Raw genomic sequence first — 19,040 nt, 5'->3', positions numbered from 1 at the left:
TTTTCTCTCTCTATGCCTTATTTTCTTCCACCTCCAGCTTTACTGAAATATAATGCCCTAGTTGTTGTGGCTCAGTGGATTGAACGCAAGCCTGCAAACTAAAGTTTGCCAGTTCGATTCCCTGTAGGCATATACCTGGGTTGCGGCCAGGTCCCTGGATGGGGGTGTGCGAGAGGCAACAGACAGATGTTTCTTTTACACAACAATGTTTCTCTCCTTGTGTGTTTTCCTCTCTTCCTCTTTCTCTATAAAAAAGTTAATAAAATCTTTAAATAAAGAGGTATAAGTGACAAACAAAATTGTAAGATATATGAAGTACATAATGTGATGCTTCAATATATGGATCGTGAAAGAATTTCCCCCGTTGAGTTAACTAACACATCCATCACGCCTTCACAATTTCTTCCAGCCCCTCTTCTCATTCAAACATTGACTTTGCTTCTGTTGTGTTTTAAATTTGGCATCTCTTTTCATAAGCCTTTTGTTCACTATCTTGCCCTTACCTCGAACTTTATTTTCTACATCAGGATCATTCAAACCTCACAGTAATGAAACTGTCTAGCCTTGGAAAATTACTTCTCAGGTTTTTTTTATGGAGGGCCCTGGGCTTTATTTCCTGTTGGCATGGCTACTAGGCTTACCTAGGCATATTGTGGAGAAGGGGAAAAAAAGGGTGTTTGTTTTCTATGTGTCTGTCTTCTGAAGTTATAAATGCATGACAACAAATTCAGTCAGTAGTATGTAGGGAACAAGGGACACTAATTTTATATGTATAAAACAACGGCAACTTCATGCAATAATTTTCCTTAAAATTATAACCTTATGAGAGCATTATATGCCTTATACCTCATCAGTGTATAAGGCAATGAGTCAGCTGTCAACTTTCACTAGGGTAGTCTAATCCCAAACAATGTTGCTAAAGGTGAAAATTTCAGTTGTTATGGCATTTACAAGAGAAAGACTAGTGTGAGGAAGTAATTTGCCAAATTTTGGAACTAATTAGAAAATCTGGTGTACTGTACATGTCCAGTATCACTTAGCATTTCTGCAGAAAATGCGATCCTCTGATGATGGACTGTGCACACGATCTGTAATCCTGTACTAAGTATTCATACTTAAATTATAACCCATCCCATTTCCTACAGTTGTGCTTGGATAAAAAATTGTTATAAAATTAAATTCCTTAAACTTTGGATTATCTGGTTAACCATAACATTAAAATAAGTGAATAAAAATACGGCACACTACGTGACATCACCTCCATTCCCCATTAGCAATTTTTGAAAATCAATTATAGATTAAAATATAATTAATAGTAAAAAAGCTTGCCCTAGCCAATGTACCTCAGTCAGTTGGAGCATCGACTCATACACAAAGAGGTTAAAGGTTCAATTCCTGGCTAGGACATGTAAGGGAGACAGCCAATGAATGTTTCTCTCTTATATGGATCTCTCTCTCTCTCTCTCAAAATCAAAGAACATATTTTGTAAAGCCTTTTGTAAGACATTTATGTTAATGTTAATACTGCATTGCTACTGAGAAAAATGTAACCCTATCAAATGTTAATTTATTGTGGAGGTAATCAGATTTGGTTCAATTAATTGAATTCATTAGAAAACCACTGAAATTTTCATGAATTTTTTATATTTGTAGACTTCTGACACCTCCTAAATACCACATTGTGCTATTGTCAGAGGTGCTTCTTTCACTAAACATGGAAAAGTAGTAAAAAGCTCTAAAAGTTTCTATTAATTATCCGCCATGGGACAAAATTTAAATAACAGCCAAGGGAAATTTGGAAATTTCAAAAAAAGTGGAAATTAAACAACACACTCTGGAATAACAAAAGGCAATGGAAGAAATCAAATGAAAATTTGAAAATATTTTGAGATGAATGAAAGTAAAGACACACATATGAAAAGTTATGAGATTCCTTTAAAGCAATGATTAAATGAAAATTTACAACTTTAAAATCTAATATAATAAAGCAAATGATCTCAAAATAATAGCCTAAGCTTTCACCTTAAGACGCTGAAAAAATAAGAGCAAATTAAACCTGAAAAAGCAGAAGGAAAGAAATAATAATTATTAGAGTGATAATTAATCAAAGAGAACATAGAAAAACAGCATAAAAAATCAGTGTAAACAAGTGTTTTCTTTGAAATGAGCAACAGAATTCACAGATCTTTAGCTAGACCAATATGATAAAAAAAAAAGCAACAAAGAATCAAATTACTAAAACCAGAATTTATAAAGGAGACATTTCTACTGCAAGCAGAGAAATAAAAAACCTTATAAAAATATAATATTGATTGCATGCCAATATATTGGATAAATTAAAGATAATAGAGATACAAAGACACAAACTACAAAAATTACCTCAAGAAATAGAAATTTTAAACAAATTAATAATAAATCATTATATTGAATTAATAATACAAAAACTTTTCATAATGAAAACTTCAGGCCCAGATGTCCTCATTTAATTCCAATTATTATAAATTCCCTAAAAAAATAGAGGAATAGGAACATTTTTCAATTTATTCTATAAGGTCAGTATCACTCTGGTATTAAGCCATAGAGATATATTACGAGAAAAGAAAATGACAGACTGTGGTGTTAATATGGACAAAAAAATCCTGAACAAAATATTATCCAACTGAATTCAGCAACATCTTTAAATAGTTGTTTATACCCATGACCAAGAAATATTCATTCCAGTTTTGTTAAACATTTGAAAATTAATGTTATACATTACATCAGTAATAAAGGCAAAAACCACATGATCATCTCAATAGATGTGGAACAAGTGTTTGATAAAAAATACATACTAGGGATAAAAGCAACTTCATCAGCTTGATAAAAAACATCTATAAAATACCCATAGTTAATATCATTCTTAATGGTAACAGACCAAATGCATACTTCTTAGAGTCTAAAAAAGAAAGGAATGTCATTCTCGCTAATACTGGAAATTCTAGTTAGGACACTGATACAAGAAAATTAAACAGCATATATCTTGATTGGAAACATAGAAGTAAAACCATTTTTATATCAGGATAAGATCATTATGTATATAAAATTCCAAGTAATTCACTAAAAGAAACTATTAGAATTAATAACAAATTAAATAAGTTTACAGAGTATAAGGTAAAAGAGTAAAAATTAATTCTTTTATATAAATTTTCTGAAAATAAAACTGTATAAATAATTCCCTTTCTAAGACTATTAAAATAATTTATTTAGAATTGAATTTAACAAAAAGTGCAAAATGTATACTATGAAAACTACAAAAAAAATAACTTCTGAAAAAATTTAAGACCTAAACAAATGGGAACACATCTATATATCTATGCATCAGAAAATCAGAAGACAATATTAAGTATAGGAGTAATTCTCTGTGATCAGGGCTGTGGGGTTAATGGGAAGTGACTGATAATAGGTACATAAATTATTATTAAGATGACTAAATAATCTAAAATTGACCGTGGTAACAGTTACACAAGGCTGAATCCTGAATTGTATGGTATGTAACTATCTCAATGACACTATTTATTTTATTATCCTAGTTGTATACTGTTTTTATTAAGTCCTAAGTAGTTCTGTATTTCTATTATCACAGTGTGGTTTAACTTTATAGTGGATAGGATTTGGTAAATTATTTAGATCAATAGATTATATAGTTTAACATATGTCAGTGTGATCCTAAAGATTACAAGGCATTCTTTGAACACTCCTCAAGATCTGGGAAGCCGTGAAGAGTGATAAGGAAAAGAAATTAAATAGCCCCCTGTTGTTACTTTATCCTGAGTACTTGATCAAAAGCTCCACTTAAGAAGTGAATAAAAACTCAACCTCCAGAAAATTGAAAAACTTTATTTGACTGGCCAAATTAGTAGAGAATTGAAACAAGACTACTGATTGAGTAATTCTCTATTCAGTAAATTTTTACTGTAGCCTGTTTTATTTAAGGATATTTAATGGTTTTATACACTACAATATTGTGCAAATAAAAATTATAACTATGTAACAAGTGTAAACTATTTCTGAATTTATTTTCAAATATTTATTCTTAATTTGTTCTTTCTCCCACTGTTATTACATTAATATTTGTTGAATAATTTTATTAATAATTTTATTATTTTGACTAGTTCTTCTTTGGGGAATCTGGCCATCCTTTCCACTTCAGTCATTACTTTCGAAGCTGTCAAATTTAGCATCACACTTTCTGGCTGCTAGAGCCAAAGTACAATGGTTGCACAGAAATGGGTAGATGTACAGGCAAAAGCAAAATGTCTGTGGGTAAACACACGTTTAGGAGACTGTCTTTTCCCTTTCTGATGGGAAGCTTTAAGTAAGTGGGCCTTTATATGTACATAATTTTGTCTGCACTGAGAAATTTATTCTGAAGCCATGAACTCATATAAACAGAAGTCATGATATAAGAAGAAAGTAACTTCTTAAAGGCATTTAGGTCCCCAAACCCAGTTATATTTTAGTTCCATCTTGTCATTTTGGCCCCATAGTTCCAAAACTAATTTTAAATCATTAATGATTTTGCTATTTTCAACTGTAATTTTATCCTTTTTTAAATTGTACACATTCTATTTCCATGCTTGAAAGTGTACTAAATTACTGGCACAGTCTCTCCTAGAGTGTGCTTTGTGGTGGTAGCAATGTTTTCCTGTGGGTCTCCTCTCCATATAATTAGTTTGCTTCAATTAAAGTCAATATTTCAATACCTTTGAAAAGTAAGCCCATGAAAGAAGTCATGATCCTATGGAAGAAATTTTGCAGCGGACAGAGGATGTGGTCCTTTTACCAAACCATCCACCTGACAGTACGGCCTGACCACGGGCCCTCAGAGGGTCGTATTGATAAAAGTCCTGACCTTCAGGGTGCCTGATTCAACCCATGATCTGTAGACCTGGCAGGAACAGGATCAGAAAAGCACTAAAAGAGAGAAATGAAGTCCATGCCTTATGGTCTGGGCAGAACCTGGTTCTTGTGGAAACTTGAAAGTTTCAAAGGAATTCAGAGATCAAGGCCCTCTGAGACCTAGAACATAGGCCAGAGGTATGCCGATGTTTAAGCAAGGTGTTGAGTAGTCAGTGAAATCAATTTCAGAACACGAATTGAATATCAGTGTGAGTTCTATGCATTGCTCTGTAAGTATTAATAATAACTTTGAGTTGTAAATATATCAATTCAATACATTTTACCTTTCTAACAATATGTAAAACACTTAAACATAACTTGTTCTGTTGAATTAATTCAGTACTGTGTGTTTCATCGCTTTTTATAGACACAGTTTTGTTCAATGTTACTGACAAATTCTCAAAGAAAGAAAATTAGATGCAACTGCTTTCATTAAATTTCCCATGATAGAAGAAAAGAGGTGACTGTCACTCAGAAGGCCAAAGGAGAAATGGCAATGAAAAATCTGTGAATAATATGCATTTGGCTCTTAGCCAGACCCACACTATTTTGTGTTTTGGCTATAAATGAAAGGTTTTTGTGAATTTATAAAAGTAGTTAAAATATTTGAGACATCTTTTAATTACCTACATTCTTTATGCCAAAACTGGAAAAAAATTCGTATGAAATATTGATGAGTTGAAAGGTATCCTGGAAAGAAGTAGCAAAATCGATTGATTAATTAGGATTCAAAAGTACAGACAAATTGAAATGTGTCCAATGTACTTGTCAACCTTTAAAACAAAGATTTATACCTATGTGGTTACTCTTTTCCTTAATATGCCCTTCTTTCTAACTGCTAGGCAGTCATATTTGAGTGCAAAAAAAAAAAAAGAAAAAAGAAAAAAGCATTAAGTAATAGAAATAGCCTCCTCCTTGAAATATAAAACCCTAAGATGAAATAGCTATTAATAATATATTTTATCAAGAATTATCAATTTTGTATATCCTCATTTCTTATTTAACTATATTTCAGAATCTATAGTATGATTTCTCTTTCAAAACTACCAAAATATTATTTTAAATATGTCACATTATAGTTCTTTTGTAAAAAGCTCAGTAACATAGGTTATATATTTTTTTTTTAATTTTGGTTTTTCAATTACAGTTGTCCCCTTTTCCCCTAATTTCTCTCCCCCACCCAACCCACACCTTCTCCCGCAACACATAGGTTATTTTAATAACAAAAAGAATCATGCTCTATAATAGACAGATATTTTACAAAAATATTTCACAAACTTTTAACACTAATGAAATAAATTACAAGTTTATTACAATTAAATTATAATTAATGATATAAGTTCTTATTCTTAATTAATATTGGCAAAATTCAGAAGATACTTTGTTATGTGTAAAATTAACTTGACAATCATATTTTATATATATATTATCTATGTGTCAGAAAATAGAATCATTAAATATATTTTCATTATATTCTTCACAGAGTCATGGATGGGTTGGCCAATTTTTATTATAATTAATATGTGCTAGTTCATTAGCAATCACTTGTATAACAATATTCTATCAGGTTCTGTTTTTTAATTTCCCATATATAAACATATAATTAGAGTCTATATTTAATAATATTATGATAGTGTTTTATGATTTCATCTTGTAACTACAGATCCAAGAACTATAAAGGGATGGTTTGATTGGTGTAACATTTGAAGAAAATTTGGGGTGGATCAATATCCCTAATCAGTTAGTAGTTGCTGCTCATAAAATCTGCCCAAACCTTGTTTCTTAAAACAACACTTATTTAACTCACAGTTTTGTGTCTTGACTAGAATTCTTTCTGCACCTCCAGTCAGCTGTGTTTATCTTAGTCTGTTTTTTTTTTTTGCAATTTTGGGCCTCATGAGTTTTGAGTTCTGAGCTAGGCTGACCTGACTCAGCCACTGGTGACCTGTCACTCTCCATCAGGCCAGCTCAGATTGTTCACTCAGAGAAAGCGGGGGTCCCAAGAGAGAGCAAGTGTGTATAGCCTATTGAGTGTTAAGACTCAGAAGAGGTACAGTGTAATTCTTACCACATTCTACTGGCCTGAAATTGTTACAAGACCTGCAGAGATACAAGGGTAGGGAAATAGACTCCACCACTTGAAAACAAGAAATGCAGGGTTATGTGGAACATGCAGAGGCAGAAAGGGTTGGTGTAATGGCACAATTTTTGTCCTCAGTCTACCAATTGTTGAAGCCTGACTCTAAAGTTTTGTAAGTTTCCAAATTACAATAACTCCCAAAATCTTGTACCCCTTAACTTAGCCTCTGCTCTCTCGAAATAACCAGTACAAGACAAATACATATGTTGGCCTTGGTCAGTATGGCTCAGTTGGTTGGAGCAACATCCTATAAACTGAAAAGTGACCAGTTCAATTCCCAATCAGAGCACATGCCTAGGTTGCGGGTTCAGTCTCCAGTCGAGGTGTGTGCAAGAGGTAACTGATCAATGTTTCTCTCTCTCATTGATGTTTCTCTCCCTGTCTGTCTCCCTAGCTTTCCCTCTCTCTGAAAATCAATAAGCATGTCCTTGGGTGAGGATTAAAAAAATACATATGTGGGTTGGCAGAGGAATTTGAAGGTGTAAATCCCCAAAGACTGATGATATCTTTGACTGTAGATCTTTATCATGAGAGATCACTTTAAGTAATTTATCTTGTAAATATCTGACAATATGGCCTTTAGCACATCCCTGTAATTACCAGGGTACAAAGTATTAACAGTCATAGTTGTGCTCTAGGTCAAAGATCAGAGAGAAAGTTTTTTTTCTTCCCATCCTATACAACCATCACTAAACTTAAAGGGAACTATACTACCCATGCTCATACATTTACACATATGTATAAAAATGCCCACACATACAAAAACATAACAATTCCCCTACCTGTATCCATACTTTCTTGTATTTTACCTTTGGAATTCCTCCTATCAAGAAAAGATTCCTTTTCCTGCTCCTTGAATATGTGCTGGGCTTGTGACCTCCTTTGATAAACATACCATAGAGCCAAAATGGCAGTGTGCCAACTATAAATCTAGGCATTAAAAGAACTTTCACACTTCTGCTAAGCATATTAGAAACATTCTGTGCTGTGGGTTCAAGTCCAGGCTGACCTGCTAATACCTTTAATAAGAAATGCCCCATCCAGTTACTTAATCACACTAGGTAACATCTAAACAATCTCCAGATGCATGAATTAACCCAATAAGGATAAGCCAGCCCTAACTAACCTTTTAGCTTACCACAGACACATGAGTACACCCAGTTTTGAACACTCAAACAGAAGTCTGTTTGTCAACAATGCCTAATGACTAATATATATATAAATTAAATATTAAACCACAAACTTTAAGCATCATTTTTTACAGCTGAAACTAACAAACCTCATGTGTAAATATGTCAAGAACTAAGAAAAAATCAAGATAATTTTTCAAATATATGTCACATCTGTCATTGACTAGAAAATGATTTCAAGAATTTAGCACTGTTCAAGGAGATTTTTAATTATGTGCATTTTTGAGCCTCTTTATAGTTTCTCAATAATTGATTCTAGAAATTTAACCAAATGGACTGACCAGTATGAAAAAATAAGTACATACTGATGAACTAATTCCTTTAGGATACTTGTATTTCAAGTCATAGCCTAACATACACATTGCCAAAATATTTAATTACTAGTTTAAATTCTTCTTTCCTAGACATATATTTTGCTTTAGTCAGATAAACTATGAATATGAATTAGACCGCCCTTTTTATTTCCCATGCATTAAACTCTATGTTATTATAACAACAGCAAAAGCTTAACTCTCTTCCCTGACCTAATTTCTACTCAAGGGGCCAGATAAAAGGAGTGAAAAATAAATTATGAAACCATCAGATGCAACACAAGAATGTAAGTACGAAAGAGGTTAATGAGAGGACAAAGATCACACAAGCTAAACCAAAATAACAAGCTTGCTCTTCTTAATGACTGCAAATGTTCACAAGACTTTCTTTTATCCTGCAAAATAAAACATTCTAGAATACAATGAATTATGTTGAAATGTGAATGAATACCTCATCATGGCCAGGGTTCATTGCCCTTATATTTATATCAGAAGCTTGTTTCTCACGAGCTTTATATCAGATCACAGTGGTTATTTTTTGTTTGGTCATTTATGGGAAAGACTTACTCAGCGGAACTACAGAGAAATTATCACTTTCCTATGCACTCCCTATATCAGGATTGTGTGAGCTAACAGTTATTTATCTAAATAAAACTGAGATAGAAACATTGGATGACTTTGTGACTCAAGTAACCACCTTGAGCCCTGGCTGGTGCGGCTCAGTGCCTGAGTGCCGGCCAGCCTGTGAACCAAAGAGTCGCTGGTTCAATTCACAGTCAGGGCACATGCCTGGATTGTGGGCCCAGTCTCCAATTGAAGACAAGTGGGAGGCAACCATACACCGATGTTACTCTCCCTTTCTTTCTCCCTCCTTTCCCCTATAAATAAATAAATAAATAAATAAATAAATAAATAAAATCTTCAACAAAAAAGAAACCACTTTGATTCCATTAATCGATTCCCTGTTGCCATTATACATATTTCATAAAGAACTTTGCATTTCAGTATTGTAATTTACCATTAACTTGATATACACAAACGTTAAAAAATAATAATAGTAACTGTGAATTTTGATAAATCCAGATATTAACTCTCAGAAAAGATGAGATGAGTTTTAAAAACCACTTTTTCTGAAAATTGAATATTTCTGCAACAAACTAAAGCCCAGTCTTATGGATATACAAACACCAAGAAAACCTTGGAAACTTGCTTCTTAAAAAAAACTTTATATATTAATAATTTGCATATTATGTATATACAAATTCTTAAATTCAGCCTATTTGAAGATATTGTCATTGATGTACATTAAACCTTATAAGTATATACATATACATATATGTATATGTATATATAGCGACATTTTCATAAATAAGGCTGATGAAATTTTAAACCAGTAAGTAATATTTCTGTGATTCTATTTTATTTTATTTTTCTTGTAAAACCTATGGAGTTTCTGGGTTATATCTTTCCAATTTGTCTTTCCATATCTGTTATATTCACTTCTTCCCCTTCTCATAAAGCTTTACGTGAGTTTATTGCACAGCTGAAACCCAGAAAGCTTTTATAATGCCTGTGTTATAAGAATGAAAGTTATGTTCCAGTAAAGATGTGATCTTCTGGATATATAACAATCACTTGGTGAATTTATTAAAACTAAATGATTTTGCTTTCCAATAGAAAAGCTACATCTTTAGTTTGAGAATAGGCCAAGAACTTCATGTGTTTAATTGTAATGTGCACCACTCTTTGAGTGCATTTTAAGACTGTAGCTTTTTAAAATGTTGCAGAATTATAATTATCACTATGCAGTGCTTCGGAGATTGGAAGTGTAGGGACTCTCTCTCTCTAGGTTCTGCATGCTGTAGCCCATGTCTGCAGGCTCCTTTGATGTTGTATCCAGCTCAATGAATGTGAAAGTTCGAGTAAACATGTCCAATCTGAGAAAGTGGGACTCTTATAAATACTTTTTCATTTTACTGGCTTACCTCCTATATTTCTAAGCTAGAAAAAGATAGAAAGTTGGAAAATCCTCAGTTCTTTTTCCCAGACATTAATGATGTTCTGTGAGAGTCTCTGAAGCGCATTGTCTAGTGCATTTATAGTCAAATAAAGGAAGATGTGCTTCAGATTCTGTTGTGTTCTGTAATTCTCATTTTTAAGCAGTTTGTGTGATTCCCACAGAAGGATATGAAGAGTGACATTCTTCTAAACATATTATATGAAGTCTTTCCAGAGCTATCTAGCCATGTAATATGAAAAGTAGAGACATTTATTAAAGAAGATACAAAATAGAGGATACATTGTACACAGGACGATGATGCTTCAGTACCCTTCAAAGTAGGCAGTTCGGGACCTCACACAGTTCTTTCAATCCCCATCAGCTGCCCTGTAGTATTTTCCTGAATCTCATCAATGGTCCAAAACAAGCCAGAAGCCACTGGCCATCAAATCTTGGCTGTAGCGGGTCTGAGTCACCTGGGTGATTTGATGTTTCACAAAAAAACTCTGCATGAGACATGGTGCGTGAGTGGGCGTGTTGTCATGATGAAGCTGCTAATCATCAGTTGCTCATAACCGAGCCCTTTCTGAATCAACAAAATGGTTTCCATGGAGAATGTTCAAGCTTAATGCAAAATTTGATGTAGATTCATTGCTCTACTCGCTCAGTCATTGGCACAATGGCATCTATCACCCCCACTGACTAGTACAGTGACGTTGTCATTGTTCACACATGCACATTCCAGTCCACTCTGTTTGGTTGCTAGGGTACATCAATGTCACACAAACCATTCTCGTCATATAATTTAGCAATAGCTGTATTTTTTCCAGACAGACTTTGTATAATCATCATGTTCTTTATTGACAAATGCATACTGCAATAATTTATAAAGATACATATAAATACTTTGATTTTACTTATATTCAGAAGTTGAATTTTTTGTCTTCTTAAAAAAATTTATATTGTATTTTTTCCTTACAATTTATAGTCCTTATACCCTTTTCCATCTTCATCCAACCCCCTTCCTGGTTGACTTTTAAATGTGACCTAAATTTATACTTATGCACTCTCAATGCTGCTTATGTTATAGTTCTCATTTACTTCAACCTTTCTTTTAAAAACACTTTTAATCAAGAACAAAATCTCTTTATTTCATAATTTCATATTAGTATAGGGCACGGTTTAATATAAAGTCTTGATTCAACATTATGTGTTCAGAAAAACATCAAATTCAACTCTAAAATTAATAAATAATGACTAGATTTTTTGTTGATTTTGATCTGCATTTCATAGTGTTTTAGTCAAGATGGCTGCCAGTCAGCCATGACACTCTGAATCAGGAGGGAAACTACCTAAGTCATGCTAGACACTTCTGGCAAGGAGACACACCTAAGATACTTGCACATGTGGTCAGAGCAACCATGTCTGCAGAGCACGACCACCCATAGAAAGGCTTCTGGACAAATTCTCCACTTGCCATCAGGGGTGCCAACACACTTGTCAAAAGACCAAGAAGGGCAGAGTGCACCGCTTTCAAAGTATAAGTGAGGCAGGCTCCAGATCACTGCTGAGACAGCTGAGCTCCACACACCAGAGTGCTGCTCCATGCTGGAGGCTCTGCCCTGCTGGACTGAGGACTTCACCTGCCATGCTGCCCACCTGGTTCTGGAAATTCTTCCTTGTAAGATGCTGACAGCTCCTTTGCTCAACATGCTCTCTCCCAGCCCTGCAGACTGAGACTCTGGGACTTGAGTTTGTTATCTCCCACTGATAGCTGTGTATGTGTTATAATTCTCTTAGATTGATAGATTGTGTGTAAAATATTAATGCATATTGATGTTCTACTTTGAGTGAACCTGCATCAGTAAAGCTGAGTGAATAGCATAGTTACCATGTGTGACTGACTCTTGTCTATTCCTTAGTGCTGGGTGGCTCAACAGGCAGCTAACTGAGCAGCTGCTTGGCTGACATATCATTAACATACACTTGTGAAAATATTTCAAAAATTAACCCATCTTAAGTCATTATGTAACAGTATATTTAAGACAAGGCCAAAGCACTTAAGTGGAGTAATAAGGGACAAAGCCACGTGAAAAGTATAAGTATTGCTCAGATTCTGAACTTGAATTATTTTTTTATTGTTAAAGCTAGTTATAAATAATCATTGCACAAACATTTCAATAGTAGTTTAAACTTTCAATATCATGTTGTATGATACTTTATTAAATGTAATAACTCATCCAAATAAAGCACATGTGGTTAAAATGACTTCACTGTTAAAAAAAAAAAATGGCAATGAGAATGACAGTACAAATATTTTTCATCGTGTTCAGAGACTAATATAAATAAAATATTTTGATTATTTCACTAGAAAATATTTTTACTGTACTACTCAACATTTAATTTTAGCAAAAAGAGTTTTGCATATTGAGTTATTATTCCTAATTTGAATTGTTTAATTTAGTATTGTGTATATCTTAATTATAAACGATTTTGAGTTTCTGATTTTAATAGTTATAAAATAAATGAATATAAACTTACTTTTACTACTCCATATTTTAAAGGTTTATTGGAATATAAAAGTGTAAAAAATTGGAGTCCATTAAAATATTTGTTTGCCTCAATATATTTCTTTCCTATTAACATTCTCACCTCATATCTTGTTTTTCTACCATCCATTAATTCCACTAGAGTAAAAATTGCTTACATTTTTTTCATAGAAAAAAATATGAAAATTATAAGTTCACAGAGCCTTGGCATGTGCTCATACCTCTGTCTGGAATAATTTGCTACTAGAAATTTCATCGCTCTTCTCAATGATCATACACTTGGGAAAGACTTCCTGCATAACTCGATGTAAAACTGGACTTAACTCAAATTTGTAATTCCTACCTGTCTTTCACTTTTATTTTTCTATAGAACACATTTTCTTCTAGTTTGCCATATCCTTTACACATTTATGTTGTTTACCATCTACTTTTACCAGAATATAAATCTGATACAATAAAGATGTTTGCCTGGTACACAGGTTACACAGATTTTTTAAATTAGTTTTCCTTCTACCATACTCACTCAAAAATTAATCTTTTTGAATAATTAAATAACTTTTGAGTGATATTAAAAAGTTATCTATCTTTTTCAAAGTTGTTAGTAGATCCTAATTGACATGTAATTTTATTAAGCTAAGGGCAGATAACATAGACATACACACCAATGTTTAAGTCAGTGTTCAAATGCTGGATAAATAATTTGAGATTTTTCTAATGCCAAATAAAATAGTATGAGTATATCTACCGCACTTAGATAGAAATCAGAGTTTATAGTAATTCTGAATTTTTAAGCCCCTATATTTATTCCTTTCTTATTACTGTTAATGAATGTTGTATATTTTTAAAAATGTATAAGAGTTTAATTTTAACCTATCCTATTCAGTTCTAAATAACTAAATGGAAGAATATAATGAGATTGGAAATAATTTTACTCAATAAATATTTGGGCAAATGAATTCAAATAAGTGACTTCCAGTGGTAAAGCCTACTTTTCTTTTAGACTGATCTGTGGACAGAATCACGAGGCACAGGAAAAAATTCTTCCTCAAAGGAACATGGTTGACAAATGAAAGATCGTCCTTGCATGACCTTAAAATAATTTAATATTTCTCCATTATTACACTAAGGGATTGTTGCAGTTTTATTTTTGGTCCTGACTGAATAAAGGTTCACCTTTTGATGGTTGCCATTTCCTGCTTTTTGTGGATAATAACTGACTTGACATTTGTGGTGCTCCGACGTGTCTTTCTTAATGTGAAAGAATCATCTGCGCATTAATGAGCTGGCTTGATGTATCTGCTAAACCTTTCAAAGAAGCAATTAAGTCTGTTAGAACTTGTATGAATGGCACAATTTATTGTAATCTAAGCAGCAAAAGAATAAACAAAAAGCAATTAATTTTTAAAGGTGGCAATCTAAGAGTACAACACACGAATGACATATATTAAACCCCACTTACATAAAACACAATAACAACATGCTATTTTAAAAAATATCTCATTAAATTTCAAGTACTACTTTTCAGAAGATGGTCAACTTTATCACTGCTCAAATATATTTGAATTAATATATGGGATATCATTTTCATCTAGCAAGCCAGAAAACTTAAATTAAGCCAAAAAAGGTATGAATATTCAGTATTATTAAAGAGATGTTTAAGTGAATGCTACTTGACATATTTAATGGCAGGGTAAGATGCAGTTATGATTTTTTTTATTTTTCAATATAGGTGATAAACCTAAGAATGTCATGTACTCTAGGCCATAAACTTCTTTTAATAAATATGCATAAATGCAATCAAGAAAGCCTTGGTGTCTAAGGATCACTATGATATTTACTTATTTTTTTTTCAATTACTATGAAAGCAAAAACCTGAAATGTCTAACAGTACAGGAATGATAAGTTAAACTATGTTCATGAGCCAGACAAATTGTACATAATGCTTTAGGTAATGTTTACTCACCCAAAATTCATTTTCCATTTAGCACATACTGAACACTTTTGTACTAGGTACCATGCTAACTGGTATACATTTAATTCTTACCAGGCTTATTTAATTTGTGAGATCAACTATTTTTCTCAATTTCTGACAAAGACTATTTTGATTAAAGTAATTTTCTCAGGGTCATGCTGTTCATATGAGATGCAGCAAAGACCAGAAATATATCTGATTAGAAAAATCCATGCTCTTAACCCATGAACCATACTGACTATTCAGTGCTGTAATAATATTACTCAGTAATAAAAATATTTAAATATACTCTTTGTGTATTAATCAAATGTTTAAACTAGATTTTTATACTTTAATAAGCTTTTTGTAATTAAGCAATATTTATAAGTAGTTGACTAGGTGCAAAAGTTATTTGAACAATTTTATTTTTCTCCCAAGGGTTAAAACAGGCTTTTGGTTTTTCAACTGCTTTGATTTAATCTTAGAGAAACTACACTGTATGTACTTGGAGTATGAGGAGGCTGACTTCTCAGTCAGGAATCTTCATCTTTCTGGGGCTGGCTACAGGTACTGTAAACCTATTTACTATAATACATTTTTAGGGGAGTCAGAAACACAGGCATTGGTTCTGAATGGGGCTTGTGAAAAACAATAATATAAATCTTTAACTTTGTTATATGCTCTGATTGAAAAATAAACTGAAAATTCTATTATTCAGAAAATATTTTAAAATATTATTATAAAAGCGCTATATGTATTTGTGTAAATGGAGTTAACATTTTTTTTTTTATGGATCATTCCCTTTCCTCTTCCTTTAGACACATTTAAAAAATAATTTTAGGCCACTTTCAGTGTCAATTTGTCAGTAATACCTTCATTGATTTGTTTTACATGCCACTTCATCACTGTCATGGAAACCAGTACAGATTATCTTGGTCTGGCAATCAGAACAATATGCGAGGCAAGGTTGGAATCTCTGACAGTTCCTTTATGGCAGACATTACAGCATTCACCCTTGCCCTCTGTCCTTGGGCTTGCGCTGGACCACCAGCTGGCCACTGGCCATGCTTCCGCAGCTCTGCTCACATCGCTTGCTGCTCACAGCACCAACACTCCCGTGGGGGTTCTGCATCTTTTGTATTACACATAGACAAAGCCGGCTACTCTCTAAAATATGACATCAATGCTCATATAACTGTGAGTGCGCTGCGCATGCAAATCTGATGAGGGAGCCTGACATGACTCCATTGTCCTCACAATCACGTATCTTGTATTCTGTTTAGAAACATTTAATAGAATTGGACTGATTTTTTAAATTAAATATTTTCTTAAGGTTTTTTCCTCTTCCACAACACTGAATTTTATCAAGGCAGGGTAGGAAAGATACTGCCATGATCTTTACTGTATCACAAGGATATATATATGTAGTATAGTGATGATCACACAACCAGTTTTTCATATATAGCATTCAGTGAATAAATGGCCTCATATATGTTTTTAACAAATGAGAGGAGTTTATTTTGTTATTTATTAAATACAATATATAACACAGGTATCCCCACTTGTTAATAGTTGCTGTTAGGCCACTTATCTTTTACAAAAAAAAAAAACTTATGTTAGTATCTGTTTTCATTAACCTAAAAAATCCGAAGAGAATTTTCACTTTGATGAAAAAAGACAAAAGGCAAACATGATGTTCAGCATTTGTTCTGTAGCAGCTGTTATAGAGGCAGCATGCACCACAAGCCACAAGAGTGGCCTTCCAAGTGGGCTTACTGGGAACTACACTCAGCATCCCAACATCAAGCTTCCATAGCTTCGAACTGTGTGTGTGAACATCTATGCTTTATTTTGATTTATTTGTGTAGTCATTAGCAAGATGTATCTGATGATATCAGAAGAGCCTAAGACAGCTCATGAGTGTTTTCCACTTAGTATAAAACTGGGCATAATCAAGTGTTTTGATTGTGGTGAATAAAATAAAGACATTATGCATACATTTAACTTTTGGTCTGGAAACACTAAAGTAATCTTCCATATAAATTAATGGTAATTATTTTTCATTCATTTTTTTGGCTTTTTAAAGGTTCATAGGAACACTCAGGAATAGTGGAGGAAACTATTATAAAAAGTTGAGAGACTGCATAACATACTCTTGAAATTGCATTAATTTTTAAAAAATATTTTATTTATTATTTTTAGAGAGAAGGGAAGAATGGGTGAAAGAGAGGGGGAGAAACAACAATGTGTGGTTGTCTATGGCGTGCCCCTAACTGGGAACTTGACCTGCAGCCCAGGCATGTGCGCTGATTGGAAGGCCAACCTACAATCCTTTGGTTCACAGGCTGGCACTCAATCCACATCAGCCAGGGTTGCACTAACTTTTTAAAATGTAACTAAAACCCACTTAATGGGGTAATATGAAATTTTTGTTTTGTCCAATGAGAGGTAGATGAATATTTTCAGAATCAATTATCTATAGTACACTATTTTTTATAAAGATTGCTTTGAACTTTAAGTCTACTCTTGACTTTTATTGCATCTTCTTGATCATTCAAGGTGAGCATAGTGTAAGCCAAAGGTAGGAATGTTTTACTGTAAAAATATCATTTATATATTGACCAGTGGTAGCTCCTAATAAACTAATGACATACAGAAATTCAAAGAAGCAAGTACTGATTTTTCTATGGTTTTTAATAATATAATGAATAATATAAAGACTGTTGACACAATTTCTTAGGCTTTTCTCCCAGAATGTTAGTTGTTTAGCTATGATCAGTAGTAAAAATTCACACATATTAAAGCTAATTGCTGATCTTTTTTTGTTTAATTTTCTTTCCCTTTTTAATCGTTAAAATGAAAAAGTGCGACAACTGTAGTAGAAAAACATAAACAAATAAATAAACATTATGATAATATTGAGGAAAGTTATGAAGCATGTTATTTTTAAAAAATGTTTTCACTAGATATTGATGGATGTGAAAAATGTGAATTGAAACTATGATCTGCCACTTACTTCATAAATCTTCTTGATTATGGACCTAATTCTCATTTTAAGAACAAAATTTTACAGGGCATAGTAAAATACATGCAATATCCCATTTTTAGCAATTGTCCAGGTTTGTCAAACTGTGGGATAAAGATATGAATGTGGGAGAAAAAATATTTGGTAACTTTTTAATTTAAAAAATACATAATCAAAATATTATAAAAGTAATTGAACCTTATAGTTGAGTTAGTTATTAACTTCTGCTGTTTGCACTTAGCATTTTCTAATGAATAGAAAATTTGACCAGGATGATTTGGACTTATAATGTTATTATTTCTCACTGAGGACTGGCAAATAAAATAACGCATTTTGTCTCCTTTTTATTTATAAAAGCAACATGCTTTGAGAATGTATAATGATGAAAAATCTACCAACAAATAATGTGATAAAGCATTAAAGCATATTTATGCATGAATTAAACACATTAATATTAGTTGCTTTGAGGGGTATAAAAGTCCCTTTAATCTTTTCAAAGATTAAATGTGCTTTGAGGTACTCTATATTTTTACCTAGCATAGTCACATAATTTATTTTGCTTATTAGTCTTTGTAGTAAAATTGTGCTCTTTACTATAATATCAATAGAAGAGGCATGATGTACAAATAAAATACTTCTTTCTTTATTTGCAAAAATTACTGACATATTGTTCTGACTGTTCAAAAACCAGCCCAGTTTGTTTAATAGAAATTAAATACAGAGTTGAATCCAAAGAACATGCTGAATTTTAGTATCTCATACTCATGAAAAGAATAGTAGTTTCAACAAACAATAAAAGTATGAATGATATGGTCAAGGTAAGCTTTTGACAAATTATAGACTAAGTTACACTAAATAAAAACCAACTCCTGGAACTTCAGTTCTCTTCAATACATTATTAAGAAATTTGTTTTAATTCCAAAATTCATCCACTGAG

Source organism: Furipterus horrens, unplaced genomic scaffold, assembly GCF_987537825.1.
Source record: "Furipterus horrens unplaced genomic scaffold, mFurHor1.1.pri manual_scaffold_5, whole genome shotgun sequence".
NCBI classification, from domain to species: Eukaryota; Metazoa; Chordata; class Mammalia; order Chiroptera; family Furipteridae; genus Furipterus; species Furipterus horrens.
This window is presented reverse-complemented; position numbering follows the sequence as displayed.